We start from the raw sequence: 18,582 nt of genomic DNA, 5'->3' as shown, positions 1-18,582 counted from the left end.
GTAGACTAGATAGGCTCTCCCTTTTATTTAGAAAGAAAATTATTTTCCAAAGCCCAATATGAAGCCCCATAAAATGACATTCTATACCAACTAGTTTAATTCTATATTATTAACAAGATGTATTTTATAGCAAGTGTATATATATCATATATATATAGTATATATACATAGCAACTTCATTGCTTCAAAAATGGTTGTGAGTTTTGCAATTTTTTATAAAACTACAATGAAAAACAAAGATATCTATTTTACAGGAATCAAATCTCACCCAAATATAAGTTTTTTATACTCTACTTATCTTGGCCATGTAATGAAAATGGTTTAAAACTGTTATTAACATGAATTAAACACACATACACACAAACAAATAATGACACCTCTGAGAACAGGGAGCTGGAGCCCTTTGAGCTGAATGAGCTCTTTCCATTGGATGCTTTAATTAGGGTGATCTTGGGGGAGAAAGGGTTCTCTTCCACAGGCCACAATGAAAGCATGAACACTAGTTAAGCACAAAAATGCCACTGTCCATATTGTCACTGTTAGCACATTTTTGTCAAAAGGCCCAATTAGCTTCCTTTCTCCACCTGCTAAGGCTTTACAAAAATAGAGCTGGCTAAAAGAATAAGGTAACTGATCTTTTTTAAAAATTCTATTTGAAAATTATTTTGCTCAAAAACCTAAGATTTGTTGAATTTGAGGTATATTGATATATATATCAATATTTGCTATCGGACTATATTCCAACTCACCTGTCTCTTAAAAAAATTTACAAGAAAAGGAGAAAAAAAGGAAAAACTACATATAAGCCTTAAAACCATAATAAACCCCTCAATACTAAGGAATGAAGCAGGTGTCAGACAGCCATCCTACCAAGAAGAGACCCTTTATAGGTTCAAGTTTTTATCAGAAGGAATAAAAGAGATGATTTCCATTTTCCTGCCACGTGTTGTCCTGCCACAGTGTACTGGGGATACTTAAGCATAAAATTCTTATATTTACCACTGCAAAAATATATTTAGCTCCTATTTTATATACACAATGTCTCCCATTTGGATGGTAAAACAAAGTAGCCCAAATAGAAATCTAAAAACCATAACCTGGATAATACATTACTGGAAACAAAATCAGCCAAAGGTATATCTATTATGGCTTCTATTAGATATAGAAAGAAAAAAGAAAGAAAATGCACAATGAACGTAACCACATTCACTGCAATAGTCCATTGCCTTTTTCCTCCCCCATGAGTGGATTTTCATCTCCATGGGGTTTGCCTTTTCGGATTCCTAATAAAAAAATGAGGTAAGAAGAGAAAAATGAAAGGGTTAGGCTCCTGACCAGGTAGGTAACCATTTTCTTCACTCTGGCTTTTGTAGGCCATCTTGTTCCTTACAAACGCAAAGATGTTTCAATTTTTCCCAAGTAGTGAAACCAATGTCCCTTAATCAAATGACCAGCAGCAAAATATCTGTCAGACAGTTAATTGATGCAAATTAAGAGAGTCACCATCACTGTAGTGCAATGTTACTAGGAAAAGGACAATGGACAGCACTAGAAAGGAAAATAACAATGCTCCATTAAAAATATATTTAATACACAGTCTGCCCTCATTATAAAGGCTAATCTTATTTTAGTCCATTGAAATCACTAAGAAAGCCAAAGTTGAGAGACGGCCTGATAAAGAAAGAAACATACACGGGGTGGGTGGGAGGTGGGACGGTCAGGGAGGGAGACTGCCATTTGCGCCCCAGGGCTTTACGCAACATTTAAGGCAAACGCCTTTGTTCTTCAGCCTCGGAAGGGAGTGGGTGGGTGGGTGATGGAGAGATCAGACTCTGCTGCCCGGGCCCTCCACACCCTGCTCTCCCGCGCATGCGCGACACCAAGACAAAGGAATAGGTAATTACAGTCCCGATTCATTCATTTTGCCCGCAGCAGTGTGGATCTGTTAGCCTAGGCTGTAATCCCGAGGGAAGGTGGGTAAGGGTGTTGGTCCACACCCCTTTGGTAGGAAGACCACCTCGGTGCTAGTGTTTGATTTTAACCCGCCACATATGTGCTACTGGCCTCGCGGGAAACCGAGGTGTGTCAACCCTGTTCCAGGTATTGAAAATGCACCCAATGTACGTTGTGCTAATTTCAGCAGGGTGAAAATTACACAAGCAAAGGCTGTCCACGGAGTTCGTTTCAAGGCGGAAATATCTCTGGGGAAGCAGATAAGGAGCCCAGCCAAGCGTTCGATGAATATTCATGAAAAGAATGCGGTTTGTAGCCGCGCATTGTGTGTACGATCCGATCCAGGGATTCTGCAATTTATTTTTCGGAGGTGGGGGGGGGGGGGGACAGGAACCGGGCAGCGGGTTTGAGAGTGAATGCTTTAGGCAAAACCTGCAAAACCCCAAACCTTTGCTCACAGCGGGGCTGGGCCGTTAGGGGCCGCGCGCGGTCAGGTTCAAGCTCACACCCTCCGGGCTGTGGCAGCGAGTGAAGACGCCCGGTGCACACTGCACCGAAGACTCGAAAAAATGATATATTCAGCGGCGGCCCACAGGTTAGTGGGAATGCAATTCAGCCACGTCCGAGGCTGGGGATTTGATCCGCTCGTGTGTGCTTCTGGAGACACGTTGTCCTGTGAACCTCGCATTCCTTGGCCTCCCCAAGCCAAGATTCAGGAGTCCCACAGGTCCGGGAAACCCATCTGCTAAACCAAAAAACCCACCGCCTTCCTCTGATCAGACCAGATTCCCCATATTCGCTCTCCCCTTACTCACGCCCCACCCCATCCCCACCCTCCATCTTTTACTGCTGCGCCCCTAGCACCAAGCGCTTTCTTCCCGGCGTGGAAGGTTCCGATGACAGATATAAAACGCTCTCTTAGGGACTCCTTATGCTTAAAGGTTTCGCGTACGGCAATTTCTTCCACTAGCAGCTTCTCTCCCGCTACCCACTCCCCGCCCCAACTCGGTTTTATCAGACTCTTTATCCCTCCTATCCTTTTCACCCTGCGGGTGGCTGAAGCCTCCCACCTCGAAGGCCCCCCCACCATCCCAGATCCCCGAAGTGCGAAGGAGTCCTCGTGGAGGAACCCCACGCCCAGAGTCGTCTAGTCCAGCCCTGCGCCACCACCACCTCTCCACCCAAGCAGCAGCGCGGAGAGAGGACTAAGGGCCTGGGAGCGGAGCTCCGAGCAGGAGGCAACTGGAGGCCCCCGGGGTTGCCGGCGCCCCTGGTTCGCGGTGGGACGGGGCCACTGGGACGCGCCTCCTTACCGGTTCTGGGTGCCTGCGCCGCCCCTGGGTGAACGCGGTGCCTCCGAGGGGCCCGGGTCCCTGGCGTCGTCTGGCCGGGTGTCTGGGCGCTGGCGGAGGCTCTCTCTCCGGCTCGACGGCGGAGCCCGGAGCGAGGAGCGAGTTGGAGCGCTGCCGCCGCCGCCGTCGCCGCTGCCGCTACTGCCGCCGCCGCTGCAGCCTCTGCATTTCTTGCGCTCGCGCTCCCCCTCCCCTTCCTGCCCAGCGCCCTCCCCCGCCGCGTCCGCCCGCCCAGCCTCGCTCCCCAGCTACCCCGCCCGCCTCCCTCCCCTCCTTCCTCTCCATCCCGGGGCCCCGCCCGCCTTCCCTAAACTCCCCTCCATCTCCGTGCGCTCCCTAAATCTCCTCCCCTCCATCATAGCCCCCGTCACCTCCCTTCTCCAACCCGGCGGTTCCCCTCCTTTCCCCTACCCGTCCATCCCTGTACTCCTGCTTCTCTTGATTTGCCCTTTATGTGGGTTTTCCATTCCCTCCCCACCACCCTCCATTCTGGGCCCCCCGCCCTGGTGCCTCCCCTCCCCCGCTGTGCCGGGGCTGTCCGTGGGGGAGCCTCTCTCTCTCTCTCCCGTTTGGAACAGTAGCCTAGAAAAGCTCCTGCTCTCTCTCAGACTTAAGGGGCTGCCTCGAGGTGATGAGTGATGCCCCCTGCCACAGGATACCCTTCTTAGCACCCCAGTTCCGTAGGCTTGCGACCTCCGGCTGAGATGCCTATACCCTGGCAGGCAGTGAGGTTGGGGGGGTCAACCGGTGGCTTCCCCTCAGCTCGTAAGGATGGGCGGGGTGGAGGATGGCCCCCCAGAGCTGGCACTTCTGGGAGGTGTCCCGCTGTCTAAGCGCGCTGGGTGGGAGGCTCGCGCGCTCCCGGGTTGAACTGGGAGGGGAGGCTGCGGCTTCGGGCAAGCACCAGGACTTAAGACCCAACTGGCGGGGCGGGCGGAACATCGCCCTGCGAGGATGCTCTGGGGACTTGAGCGAGAGAGGAAAGACAAGACTCCGAGGAAAGGAAACGTCGGGGTTTTTGTATATGCGTGTTTCTCTGATATAATGGAGACAGTCAGTTCTCGAGAAGACTGGGTTAGCCGAAGCAACCCTCAGAGAAGCGCACAAGTCAAAGCCGGGGCCAGCCGACTGCGGCGTGTCGGGGAGTCCTGGGGCCTGCCTCTTTGTTGAACAACCGGACAGAAAGTAACCACCAAGGTGAGGAACTACGCTCACCTTGTTTATCTGTTGGCAAGAAGCAAATGCAAAAGATAACATTGCAGGACATCGTTTACAACGGTAGCTCTTTCATTAGACAAAAGCCAATTTCATCTTCCAGCAAAACCCGTGAGCCTTCGGAACTTTTATTTGCGGCATTTGGGCGCCCTCTAGCTGCGCGTGGATTGCTTTCATGCTCGCCGGTATACCAGCAAAGAAAATGACTGGTAGAGGTTTACCCTCAGGGTGGATCTGCCCTCCTGACCTGGGCATCGATTCGATTCAGGGGCAGGGTTGTCCTCCAAAATCGGGGTGATAAAATGTAATCATATTTAAGGGAATAGACGCCAGTGGCAAGTGGATCTGCATTCAACCAGGGAAAGGTAAGTCCTTTTTTGCTTAACAGAAAAACAACTTATCCGAAATTAACTACATTTAATTAAGTGGCGTGGCCGTGTCAACCCAGTACCAAGCCAGAGGTTTTGCAGTGGAAATACTAGTGTACCCAAATGAACAAGTATTCACAGTTCACATGCTGCCGTATCAAATTAGACAGATGTATACAAGCTAGAAATGTCCACATTTTAAACAAGGGTGGTAAGAAAAACGTGGGGACTTTGTTGGTGGGGTTTTTTTAGGTTTTTTTTCCTCCTTTTGCCATTTAAATGAATAACAAATAATTATGGTACAAGAGCAGGAAAGTAAACTACAGTTAAGGTTGCCTCCAAACCATTTTATTAACTTGAATATAAATATTTATTCAATAATTTAATATGTTCAATATGTGCCCCTCGTTCCAGCACACCACCTATGAGGCTAGATGCAGGATTTCTCTGCCTCCTGTTTGGGGAATGATAATTTTCTGTTAGTGGGAGGAGGTCCTGCGCACTGTGGGATGTTTAGCACCATTGCTGGCCTCTACCCACCAGTAACACACACTTATACACACCATCACCACCACCACATACATTCCACTAGCTGTGACAACCAAATGTCCCCTGAAAGGGAAAAATCACCCTAAGTCTAAAACACGAGGTTATATAATTTTTAACCATTGTGGGCAAATCTCTAAATCTTCCCCTGTCAAATTAGATGGACATTTGCAATTTTACACCCAAAGCATTTATTGAGTGTATTTGTTATGGTATCAGAATAAGTTAATCATTTCACTTAGCATTCAGTTTTTAGCCCTGTGATCTTCCAGGCATGTAAATCATCTTAAAATTAATAACCATACAATCTTACTGTGTTTGCATGATAAGCTCCCGATGTTATTTTCTGTTTTCTCTTTCCTAATTTTTCAAGAAAAATATGCAACATAAAAGTCAATGTTTGGTACCCTCAGTGCTTTCAGCTAAGTTATGAAGCAAACAAGCTTTTGAAAGGTGTGATCAGAATAGAGGTCATGCGTCACCATAGAAATGAGAGGCCATAGCTTACACCAATGAGACTGCAGGTCTCCTCAATTTTGTCTTCAATAAGATTTAGTTGTTCTTTTAAAAACTTTTTAAGGCATTCTTTTTAAATGAAGTAATGATGTAACTGGCTGATAGTGCTATTAACTTGAAGAATGGAAGCTTTTCCAGAATTTATAAACATGTATCAAACAGTGGCCAAACTGTTACATTTCAGTACATGGCTATATAAAGTCCAATTTGGTGATATTTTTAGCTGTTCATCTAACATCTTCTGAAACACACACTTAAGGAATTAATGACTAAGCATCTGAAGCTGTGCAGACTGGAAAATTGTTAATATTAGCTATGGTGGATGTCACAAGCCGTTTAGAGTATAACCTAATGGACTTGGAGCCTATGGGAAAGGTTCAATTTATAACATTTAATTACCTTTCAACATTACATCATAGAAATAAAAACTGTATTACTCTTCAAATGAAGTAAATATTTTAAATAAACAATGCTGGACTTCTTGGGTTGTAAAAATCAATTCTATTGTCATTTTCAGTTACTTACATAATTAGCTTCAGTGAATCATAACCTGAATTATGAAAATATTTATCAAAAGAGTACATTATTCGGTGACTACTGACTTCTGCTAAAGTATTGGCCATAGAATTGTTTGCAATATAATGGATACCTCATCACCTAAATTATTAGTCAGTTTACAAAAACATTGTTGTGTGTTCACCTTTTCAAATAGTATCTGTTGTGTCCATTGAGAGTCCACAATAATTACATAGAGCTCATCTCATTTCCAAAAGTCGCCCACGATTCCCTTCTCTACCTCCCATATCACCCACTGAGGCCTGGCATCTTCCACAGGTCCCAATCCTTTCCCCCTAAATAGTAAAAAGAGGATTGAAATCCCAAATGAAAAATGCAGACCAACATGAATGAAGCAAAAAGCATTGTGACAGCAGTGTCACTCTAGTGTTGCCACAGCCGCCTTTGCTTGACATAGTTTTGGCTAGCTTCTATTTAGGGAACACTGAATTAACCCGAACCCTTGGAGACCCATGAAGAGAATTTGATCAGTTTAGCTCTACTGGTAAAGGTCAGCTGGAAGACCGAATTGCTGTAATTCGTCCACAAGGCTGCATCTACAAATTGCAAGCTCAAGACCAGACAGCCAATATTATCCATGAAAGTGTACAGCTTTCCCCCCTAAATACATTTAGGACTTTAACCAAATGAAAATATTAAAATGTGTATAGTATTTCTTTCATTCCCCCGCCCCATTATTACAAACTGACCGTTCACATGAACAAGTGAAAGAACTTCTTCAGTTTCATCTGGTGGTTCTCAAGCAGGGGCTCTTTTGTGCCCGAGAGGACATAGGTAATATCTGGAGGTATTTGGGAGGAAGAGATTGCAAGGGGACAGAGTACTGTTGACACCTGATGGGTAAAGGTCAGGGCTGCTGCTAAACATCATATAGTGCACGCAGAGCAGCCCTGCAACAGCCCAAATGTCAAAATGAGCTCGAAGCTCATGAAGTTGGAAGACATCTGATTTTTTTAAGAGCCTGTGCTGCGAGGGGAACCGCCTCTCACTGTGGTTCAAGATGTCTGTAGCAGGCAGCAGGTTTGGAGGTACAAAAATTCAACAGAGTTCTCCGCCGAGCAGGGGTCAGCGATGCACCCTGAGCATCGGTGACCACCGTCCTCAGCTATAGCACAAACCTAGGCAGTTGCTTCAAGAGCAGTGCCAAAGATGAATGTCGGGGATTTTGAATTCCACTCTCTATTACTACACACTGAGCAACGGGAAGAAAACAGCTTAGCTTCAGTTCCTTTCACTTCCTCTTTATGTCCTGTAAAAGGATAGCAGAGAAATCTGAGCAGATGTGTGTTTACTACGAAGCCTTGGCCTGGAAATGGGAGGAGCAACCTGGCCTTGGCACTGCGCTAAGAACATGTTTGCCCGAGATAAAAGGTGGATAAAAAGCAACCTTATACTCCACCTGAATAGTTCTCATTCCCAACTCCCTTCTCCGGTCATCGACCACAATTTCCCCACCTAGGCTCAGTCCTAAGGTGCTGTTCTAGTCTCCTGCACTTTCTATTAAGAAAATACACAAAACCAATGATAGGGTGCTTGCCTCAGTAACGAGCAAGGACTTTTTTCCAGATAGTGCCTACCTGTTTCTGTAGACACCAGGCAGGGGATTAGAGCAGAGGGACCTCAGTGTTGGGAAAACAGTCCTTTATTCTTTGGCTGCCCTTCCCCTGTAATCATCCATTAAATCCTTCAAAAAACAAATTACTTTACAATGGCACAAAGAATGTTGTAGAACATTCACCTGCCTCAACGCCTGAATAAATGAGACTGTAGAAATTCCAGAGTCACACAGCGCAGTCTCGCCCCATTCCTTGTTACCACCTGACTCTTCTCTCAGCCTCCACTGGTAAAGAATGTCTTTTTCTTTCACTCCAATGCAGAGAATGGTGCCCAAAATAAACTGGTAAGTGCACAGGCAGGTTGTCAAACAAAATGAAGATGCACATTTCTACTATGAATTAATTAAGGGTGCTGTTTCCCCGACTTCTCCAAGTGCAAATGCTGTCCCGAATTCCAGCATCTACTGTACTCTGCACTGTGCATGGACTCCCAGAGACTTGCAGATGCCATAATTCAGTTGCATCCAAAGCCTAAGAATCTCAGAAAAGCTCAACACAATGTCAGAAGGAATGACTAGTCTCCAAACCAGAAAGGTAAGATAGTAAGAAATGAGAAGCTAGGCTACAAGTATATTGAGGGAAAAAGCTAGCATCAACAGTTGAGGATATTCAAAAACAAAGCAAAACGAAATAAGCAAAACAGCTATTGTATCAGTAGTTTTAAGGGGAACTCAATGCCATCTATGATTATGTTACAGTGGTGGACCAGAGTATTTGACAGAACAAGAAAATCATGATTCTTGTCATTGTTGCTGGAGGACTTGGAACAACAACAACAACAAAAAGCAATTCTATTATAATTAAAATGTTTATTTAATCAAAATCAAACATAAGGAAAGGTGTTAAAAGCAACTTAAGTGCCTAAAGCAAGTTGCTGAACAGGAGGTATATTGTTGTCCCATGATGCTTGAAATCAATACATGGGAAGTTGTTTGCAAGGTTTTAGCCCCAACTCTTCCCACGTCACTCCCACTGAGAACTAGTGTCATTTCAGAGGTGGGGTGGAGGTTGCTCAGCTTTCTAACACCATGTTATACTGTTTCCTGTTGAATAATTTTGAGAATAATATATAACCTTGTGCTTTGTTCAGGAGACCTGTTCTAGGCTGAGAAATCATCACTCCTCAGAAGCTTTCCCTGCACTCTATACTTGAACTCTGCACTTTTGTTCCTCGCCTTTTTCTGCTTCTTCACCTTTAAATTAGTGGCTCGATTTGGATGAGCAATGTGGCCCCAGCCCTGGCACCCTTTGGCAACTGGCCCCTGTCTCTGGGGCAAGCCACTCTCATCCACTTGTAATGAGAAAGACCTCCCCCACCACAAGCTTTTGAGGTGATGGCAAGAGCAAGGAGGTTTTAGCCTGTGGTGAGCACCTACTACTCCATTCATATTAACTTACTTTTTGCACCAATGGACCCATAATCAACACAAAAGTTCTGTTTTCTGTATAACATTGGTTCTTACATCTTTCTGCATCTATCTGAATTCTAAGACACAGCATTATTGCTGAGTCAAAATCGCTTAAGCATTTTGTCCTCTATTGAAGGCCAATTTTCCTCCTTTCTGTTTTTTACTTTTAATCACGCTGCTGTGACAGTTTTAACCACATAGTTCTCATCTTTTAAAATATTTCCTCAGTTTAAGTGCCTAACAATTGGATCTATCAATCATCACTATGCTGATTTTTATGGGTTTTGTCCTCCAATTGAATTTTAAAATTCTGTGTAACCAAAAAAATTTAAGAGAACCCATTTCCCAAGAGCTTCAACACAATTCTTCATAGGTGCAAAATGGTTTTAGGTTGCATGTATTTGGTTAGGGACAAGAATTGACTTTGTTTTTTCCAATACTGCTTCACGAGTTCGGTTCCCTCTGGGAAAACTGATTGCAGTTCTCTTTGATATCTGTTGAACTCCAACAAAATATGACCAGGGGCAATAGTACATCTCAGTAATGGGGTTGACAAGCTTGGTTTTTATCTAGTAATGGTTTCTATTCCTAACTTTATCTCCGCTTTCTAGCTTTTTGGTTTTGAATGCAATTCTTCCTGTATTTTAGCTTTAGTTTTTTTCATCTGAAATATGGGAAAATCCCAACCACACTGGTTGTTCTTAGAATTCTATAAGAAACGTATTTAAAGCCCTTAGTCAATTCATAAAACACATCCAGAAAACATGTCCTGAAGAACTAATTTTACAGCACCACCAAAAGGGCCATTAAGGAAAAGATAAAATAAGAGTTAAGCACTATATCTGGGACTGTGGGAAGGCACAGATAGCTATAATGACAAACCTGAAGTGTGTGTGTGTGTGTGTGTGTGTGTGTGTGTGTGTATTTGCACAAGGAATTTAGCACGAAGCTTCCTGGAAGCCAATAGAAAAAATTAAAATATTATGGACTATTAATTTCTCTAATTGAAGCAAACATTTTCAATGTATCAGGACGGATAAATCATCCTAGCAATCAATGTTAAGAAAAATGTATTGTTATATTCCTTTATGTAAAGGATACCAAATTTCCTAAAGGACAATTTTTCAATAATGATTTTTACTGGAGAAATAAAATTTTTCTCATGAGGCCATCTATTTTATCAACCTACAAATTGCAGGCACCATCATATTATAGTTCTCCTAAAGCGTTGTTATGAAAAGGTAAAACTAATGTGGTCCAGAGAATCAATTTGGCACTGGGGCATGTGGAAGAGTCTCCTTGGTGGAGGATGTGGGGAAGATACAAGAAGCCTCTCCTTGGACTGGGCAGAATGAATGCCCGTTAGGGCAAGGTGTATTCAAAATATACAGCCACCCCGCCCCCAGGCTCTGATGCTGCCTTTCCCCTTGTGTCACAAACAGGTGTTTTCAACCTGGAGACTCCAGACACCTGTGGGACTTAAGAGTGGCCATCACGATTGTCAGGTAGGATAATCCTTACCTGTTCCTCCTTCCGGAAGACAGATTAGAATATGATGATTGGAGATCGCATGATTCGTGATTAATGTTTCTGCGTGATCAGGGCTTGAGAAAAAAAAAAGAGTGGCCATCACAGAGCTCTTCACTCTCTCCTTTGAGTCCTCTTTCTAAATGCTTTAAACAAACCCTGCTGTGCAGAAGATTGACTTTTTGAGTATTGTGTTGACAGAAGAAGAATAAGAAATATTTGTATTTTAAGGTGTTCTTCTTTTAAATTTACCTTGTTTTTCGGCCCAAGTCAAGGGTTCCCTCATTTCTGCCTAAAGGATGTTTGGCCATGGACACCCTACATCTTCTTGGCAGCTGCTTAAAGCTGGCTCCAGGGCCTGCAGATTGCTGGCTGGAAGCCCAGGAAAGCTGGAGGCACTGAGAATGGTAGAGGCAACCTGAGCCAAAAAGACTTCCAGGGCAGTTCAGCTATCGACCAACTGGCAGTTGTTCAGCTATCAATCAAGACGGACTCAAAGGTGCCATATATGGCTCCTGGGGACCACGGGGAGGGGATAGGTGACAGGCCTGACACCCTGCAGCATACAGCTCCCTCCTGGGGCAGGGGTGGGGGCATGCTGAAGGACTCAGGTCAGGGAGAGAAGAGAGGACATACATCTTTCTTCGAATGCTGAGAAAAATAGGATTGGCCTAAAAGGCACATGTAACAACAGGTAGAAAGTTTTAAAATACCACCCACTGCATAAATCTATTTCCATACTATATTTCTTAAAGTTGTTATTACTCTATCATCTCCAAGGTAATGATACTTTTTTAAAAATAGAAATTAAAAACTAAGGTTAATACATATAGAATCCCTGCTTTCAAAAATATGCAATCTAATGAAAAGCTTATAACTTAGGGCCAAATAGTGACTAGTTTAGGTTTTGCTAGCCGTGTGATTTCTGTCTGGCACTGGGAACTCTGCTATTATCTGAAGAACATGGCCACAGATAATGTGAAAACCAATGGACATGTTTGTGTTCCAATAAAGCTTTATTTACAAAAACACATGGCAGGTCAGCTTTGACACAGAACTGCGGTTTGCCCACCTCTGGTCTAGAGCATTAACAACTTCCTCCAACTGAAATCACCAATCACTATCTTTTCTTTCTACTCAGATAAACTTCTTTTAAATCTTCAAATCCATTCAGATTTTTTTATCCTTTCAAACCATTTATGACTGTCTGACATAACATGATGAAAATTTGCATTTAATCCTGATTTCCATTAAAAGAGGTTTAGGCTTTCTTCTGAGGTTTATTTTACTTTAATCTCATAATTTCACACTTGTTATCCCCATAATTGAAATCAAGCTTGAAATACTTGTCGGTCTGGTCTGGAATTATCTCCTTGTGGAGAAGCAAAATTTGAGGGTGGGGAGGTGCAAGGAGACAAGTGGTGTCAGCCAACCAGAAGAGAAGGAACAATAACACATCTTAGAGCAGGGGTCAGGAACCTTTTTGGCTGAGAGAGCCATGAATGCCACATATTTTAAAATGTAATTCCGTGAGAGCCATACAACGACCCGTGTACGTTATGCATTATCCAATAAAAATTTGGTGTTGTCTTGGAGGACAGCTGTGATTGGCTCCAGCCACCCACAACCATGAACATGAGCAATAGGAAATGAATGGATTGTAATACATGAGAATATTTTATATTTTTAACATTATTTTTTTTATTAAAGATTTGTCTGTGAGCCAAATGCAGCCATCAAAAGAGCCACATCTGGCTCGCGAGCCATAGGTTCCCAACCCCTGTCTTAGAGGGAAATAAAACATTAAGCATAGTGCAGGATATTTTTTTTGAGGGGAACATTTAAAAATATTATACAATAAAATATTTTCCCTTCATGATATAGGCTATCAGGTGAACTCTGGGTAAATAAATAAGTAAATAAATAAATAGATGCAGAGCCATTTCCATTTCTCTTACACTCATTTCTAGAGACTGCGGTTTATAAGTTTGAGTCTGAGTTGAATTCTTAGTCTGTTATTACCTGTTGAGGACTGGCCAGAGGTTAAGTCTAGTTCAGTTTAAAATGCAATTGGAGCTATGTTTTGAAATGCTCTCTTTTTAAAAGGCTGACATTTAGAGCAGGAGGCAACCATGTGACCCAGAAATGTACAGCCAACTGCCACCTCCTGCACCCAGGGTGACATCACTAGTCAGTCAATATCATTCAATTACAGCATGTGTGTGTGTGTATGTGTGTGTGTGTGTGTGTTCAAAAACATTCTCTGTAATATTATATGCAAGATACCACTGTCAATTAGACTCACTCCAGGGTATCTTACATCAGTGGTCCCCAACCCCCGGGCCACGGACCGATACCGGTCTGTGGGCCATTTGGTACCGGTCTGCAGAGAAAGAATAAATAACTTACATTATTTCCGTTTTATTTACATTTAAGTCTGAACAATGTTTTATTTTTTAAAAATGACCAGATTCCCTCTGTTACATCCGTCTAAGACTCACTCTTGACCCTTGTCTCAGTCACGTGATACATTTATCCATCCCACCCTAAAGGCCGGTCCGTGAAAATATTTTCTGACATTAAACCAGTCTGTGGCCCAAAAAAGATTGGGGATCACTGTCTTACATGATATGTAACTGTCATCTGCAGTTTACTCCAATCTTCCTTTTACAAATTGAGAACCCATAGTTTAAAGAGTCTTCCCAACTGTGAGCACAATTCTCATCAATTTAATGCCCTTTCTACCTCCATTTTTCAAATACCAGATTATCCATAAACCAGGGTGGGGGTAAGTGTCACAGTTATTGCAATGTGAATTCATATGCAAATGAAACATTTAATGAGCACCTGTTAAATGCTAGAAACTATTTCTGAATACCTAAGATTCAGCAATAAGCAGGGCAAATGAGGTTCTTGCAGGCATGAAGACTAAAAAGAAAACTTTTGAGAAATTTTATAGTGACGGAAAGCAGACAAATGCAGGATTAACTAAAAAGAATTTGGGATTAAGGAAAGTTTTTTGTTTTTATTTATTTTTAAATAAAAACCATTGGAGCAAGTGTTTATGTTGAAGGGGTTGTCCAAGGGGGAGGAAGCCTTCGAGAATGTAAGAGAGGTGGGGATTGTTACAGATGCAAAGTCCTTGAGTCATTGAGAAGGCCGGAGGTTTTTCAACCCAGAGAACAAAGAGGGGAGAGTGGACCTTTACAAGAGCGGGGATGTTTTGCTCACATGTAGCGTATAGGGAAGATGGGCACACGTGAAGGTAAGCAGGTGGACCAAATTTAGGTAAGCAGGTTATAAAAGTGGACCGAATTTCCTAATTTTAGCTTGTATACACAAGACCTTATGCTATAAAATGTAAGCTCCAGGAGGTTGGGAATTCTTGTTCATTTCATTCACTGTTGTAAGCTAACAGTGTTTGGCATACATTAGGCACTCAAAATGTTTATTGAAGTCAAGGTACTGACGACAAAGGACTAGTTTTGCCAAGTCTGATTTTCCAAATAACCACTAGGTGGCAGCAGGCTCAATCAAGAAAACTCTCACCTGGTTGTCTAATCTGTAGTGCAATAAATGTTAAATCCAGAGGAGTGATTTTTTTTAATGGAAAGTCTAATAAAAAAATTAATTATAGCATTGGAATATGTATGTACTTACTTGTCTTGTGACAGACAAGACTTGATACAACCATGAGAAAGGAAATAACGTGCAAAGACTGGCTAGATGAGTGAAAGATGTTTCTGATGAAGTGAAATTACTTCCTCTTAAAATACCTCCCCTTAGAACAGCGGTTCTCAACCTGTGGGTCGTGACCCCGGCGGGGTCGCCTAAAGCCATTGGAAAATACATAATGCATATCAGGTATTTACATTCCGAATCATAACTGTAGCAAAATTACAGTTATGAAGTAGCCACCAAAATTATTTTTTGGTTTGGGGTCACCGCAACATGAGGAATTGTATTGAGGGGTCATGGCATTAGAAAGGTTGAGAACCACTGCTAGAACATTCACACCTACAGCCTTTAAGCTATTTCTTACATTTAGTAAGTTTCAGAGTCACATGAGGAATGTAAAACACTAGATAATCCCCAAAGTGAAACAGAACCTCTTTAAAATCATCTGAACCTGAATTTCATCTGTATAAATAACATTAGAATGGCGTTTTTGTAAGACAACTCTCAGTGTTATTTCTCAAAATATTTTAATGTTTTCTTTTTCTTTTTTAACTACACCTGGAATTATAACTTGCAGATGAAAATGAACTCTTTATCCTTTAAAGAAGTGGCATATAGAGTTTGCTTCTGACACTTCTGCATAATTAAGTCCTTGACACTGTTTTTGTTTTGTTTTGTTGGTTTTGCTCTGTTCATGGTAGATGATATTATTCGAAATAGTTGCTGCCCTCCTTAGGAGAAGTTTGTACTTCCCCACCCTCTGGTATGAGGCTGGCTGCATAGCTTGAGATGACCTTCCATGAAATGGAATAAAATTCCCTGGCTCATGGAGGTCAGGAATGATCATATGACTTGCTTTGCCCATTGAGTCAAAAAGAGAACTGACATGCCTCACTTCTGAACAGAAATTTTAAAAGCTAGCTCATGGTCCACCACCTCTCATTTCCCTTCACCTGAAACTACTAATTTCCATCCAGGTGCTGCTCCACCATCTAGGTCCTTGATTGTACAACACATGTCAGACATGTCGTGTGGGTGAGAAATAAGTATGTGTTGTTATTAGCGTCTGGGACCTAAGGGCTATTTTTTACTGCAGCATAACTTAGTCTAGGTAGACTGACACAATAGCTTATGTGGTGGTTGTAAAAATAAGTGAACTGATACCTATAAAACACTAAGCCCAGTGGGTGGTATATATTAAGCAATGGAAAATGTTGAGTTATTAATGTTCTTGATCATTATTCGGTCATTTATTTTACCTGCCATATTCATGACAAAATACATTTATGCTTCATCTAGTTTGCATTACAAGGTGTTGGCATCATTGAGAGGTTTAAAATGAGATTTAGAGTCCAGTAAAGAAGCTAAGATATCTTCTCCATGGAAAGCTTTGGAAAGTGTGAATGATTAAGTGCTATCATTGGGGCACACATATTCAAGAATATTTATTGAACAATTAGTGTTAATTTCCCGGGCTCCACTATCTGGCTTTTGCAGCCTCTGTTATTCAGAACGCACAAATTTCTTAAACTCCTAAATTCAACCAATAAAAAGAAATTACTTAACCTAAGATATCCTAATTTTTATATTCCAATTCCATTCCATAGTTTTGTTCTCTCCACTTATGATGGTGAGTTCTTGGCATTGAGAATAAGAGAGTATACACTCCTTCCTGTCCTGGGGCAGAGTAACAAAGCCATGCCTATTTGGTACCAAAATAGAGTTAATTTTACAACCCCTTGATGTTTCTACAAGAATGCATTCTAATGCCCCAAAGAAGGCAAATTTCCTTTCAAACTGATTAAATTTAGTGGTCTTAAAAGGGTTTTAAATATTTGCCAATCACCAGCCAATTCCCTGAGTGGTATAGATTCTGACCTGCAGTTTCTGCTGATTCTCTCAACACAGATGAAGCGTCACAAATTCTACCCTATCAACAATTCACAGCAATACTTGTTTGATTGGTCCCTTTAATGAAAAAGAAAATGCTTTTAAACTGTAATCCTTTCCTAGGAGGGCTTAAAAGCCAATTTGCCCCTCAGAACTTTCAGAGATCCAGGACTCAGAGGTAGGATATACCCAAAGGCAGAGAGCATGCAGGGGATTGGTGGAAAGTTTCTATGTAGAATGAATGTACTCTCCCAGTCATTCAGTAGAGGCTACCACCTCCATGCTCTCTGGCCACACCCTTGACTGGAAATTTGTCTTAGAGAAACTAACTGCATGGGGTATCAGTCTATTTGTTACTGATAAGCCCAGAGAGGGTGAGGCACAAGCTTAAAAATAAAGGCATTAACTGAAAGTCGGCCTAATGATGGTAGTAGACTACCTAGTCCATTTCCAACAACCTGATTCCAGGAGGTCTTAGCCAGGAAGGTACTCCCTAACAAGAGATTGGCTGTTTCCCTGGAGAAATGCATCTCTAATGAAAAGGTCAGTTGACCCTTTAGCCAACATTTTAGTTTCATACTTATTGTGAAACCCACTTGTCCACAGTTCAGCCCACACACAGAGAGCTTTCAAATTGCTTTCAAATATTAAGTCTTAATTATAAAAGGATAACCAAGGATTACCAGGTATTTAAGAAAATTTGCAACATGAACTAAAGCAGACTGGTAAGAAAGACTTCAGAGGAAACAAAGATGCTGCAGGACCAGGGTGTGTGTATGTATGTGTGTGCGTGCGTGTGTGTGTGTGCCCTCAGAGCTATGAGAGAAGAGAGTTTATTCATAAAATAAAAACAGGAAGTTAGACATGAAAGAGAGACTCCTAGGGAATTAAAAATAGCATAACCAAGATCAAATTTCAACAGAGGATTAGAAAGTAAGACAAAAATATCAAAAAATATAGAACAGGAGGCCTTGATCCGTTGGCTCAGTGGTAGAGCGTCAGCCCAGCATGTGGAAGTTCTGGGTTCGATTCCTGGCCCAGGCACATAAGAGAAGTGCCTATCTGCTTCTCCTTCCTCCCCCCTCTTCTTTCTCTCTATCTCTCTCTTCCCCTCTCACAGCCAAAGCTCCACTGGAGCAAAGTTGGCCCAGGCGCTGAGGATGGCTCCACGACCTCAGCCTCAGGTGCTAGAATGGCTCCATTTGCAATGGAACAATGCTCCAGATGGGTGGAGCATCACCCCCGGTGGGCTTGCTGGGTGGATCCCTGTCGGTCACATGCGGGAGTCTGTCTCTCTGACTCCCTGCTTCTCACTTCAGAAAAATACGATGGATGGAAGGAAGAAAGGAAGGAAGGAAGGAAGGAAGGAAGGAAGGAAGGAAGGAAGGAAGGAAGGAAGGAAAGGAGAAAAAAGACCAAGGTCTGAAACAAGAGGATCACATTCCACATTTCTGGAATTCCAGAAAGAGAGCAGAAAGGCGGAAATTCTCAAAGAGATTTCAGAATATTTTCTCCAAAACTAAGAATCACAAGTGTCCACATTACCTCAAAATATCAGAACCCCAGAGATAAAGAAAAGATTCTAGAACCTTTCAGAGAGGAAACATTTAAATGGAATCAAGAATAGGAATGAAGGCCCTGGCCGGTTGGCTCAGTGGTAGAGCGTCAGCCTGGCATGCAGAAGTCCTGCGTTCGATTCCCGGCCAGGGCACACAGGAGAAGCACCCATCTGCTTCTCCACCCCTCCCCCTCTCCTTCCTCTCTGTCTCTCTCTTCCCCTCCCGCAGCCGAGGCTCCACTGGAGCAAAGATGGCCCGGGCGCTGGGGATGGCTCCTCGGCCTCTGCCCCAGGCGCTAGAGTGGCTCTGGTTGCAACAGAGCGATGCCCCGGAGGGGCAGAGCATCACCCCCTGGTGGGCAGAGCGTCGCTCCTGGT

General features: G+C 42.9%; 1 protein-coding gene, 1 long non-coding RNA gene and 1 pseudogene across 3 annotated transcripts in view; 2 read left to right on the top strand and 1 right to left on the bottom strand.

The window, feature by feature from the left end:
- The window catches only part of BASP1 (brain abundant membrane attached signal protein 1), a 77,907-nt gene that overhangs the window by 43,686 nt on the left and 15,639 nt on the right, over positions 1-18,582 (bottom strand). The window contains exon 1 of one of the 2 annotated variants that reach the window (XM_066244020.1): positions 3,267-3,471. The exons of the other annotated variant lie outside the window; for it this stretch is intronic. The gene's annotated coding sequence lies outside the window, so the exon portion shown is untranslated. Of the gene's footprint in view, positions 1-3,266; positions 3,472-18,582 lie in introns of those variants that run through there. 2 annotated transcript variants of the gene reach the window in all.
- LOC136320423 (uncharacterized) lies at positions 3,906-11,705 on the top strand. The gene is made up of 3 exons (XR_010728334.1): positions 3,906-4,885; positions 10,994-11,051; positions 11,189-11,705. It is a non-coding gene; the product is annotated as an uncharacterized lncRNA (long non-coding RNA).
- LOC136321143 (U8 small nucleolar RNA) lies at positions 11,050-11,209 on the top strand (annotated as a pseudogene).

This window comes from Saccopteryx bilineata, chromosome 1 (genome assembly GCF_036850765.1).
Source record: "Saccopteryx bilineata isolate mSacBil1 chromosome 1, mSacBil1_pri_phased_curated, whole genome shotgun sequence".
In the NCBI taxonomy this organism is placed as follows: domain Eukaryota; kingdom Metazoa; phylum Chordata; class Mammalia; order Chiroptera; family Emballonuridae; genus Saccopteryx; species Saccopteryx bilineata.
Note: the sequence above shows the minus strand (reverse complement) of the source record. Positions and strands in the feature narration are given on the sequence as shown.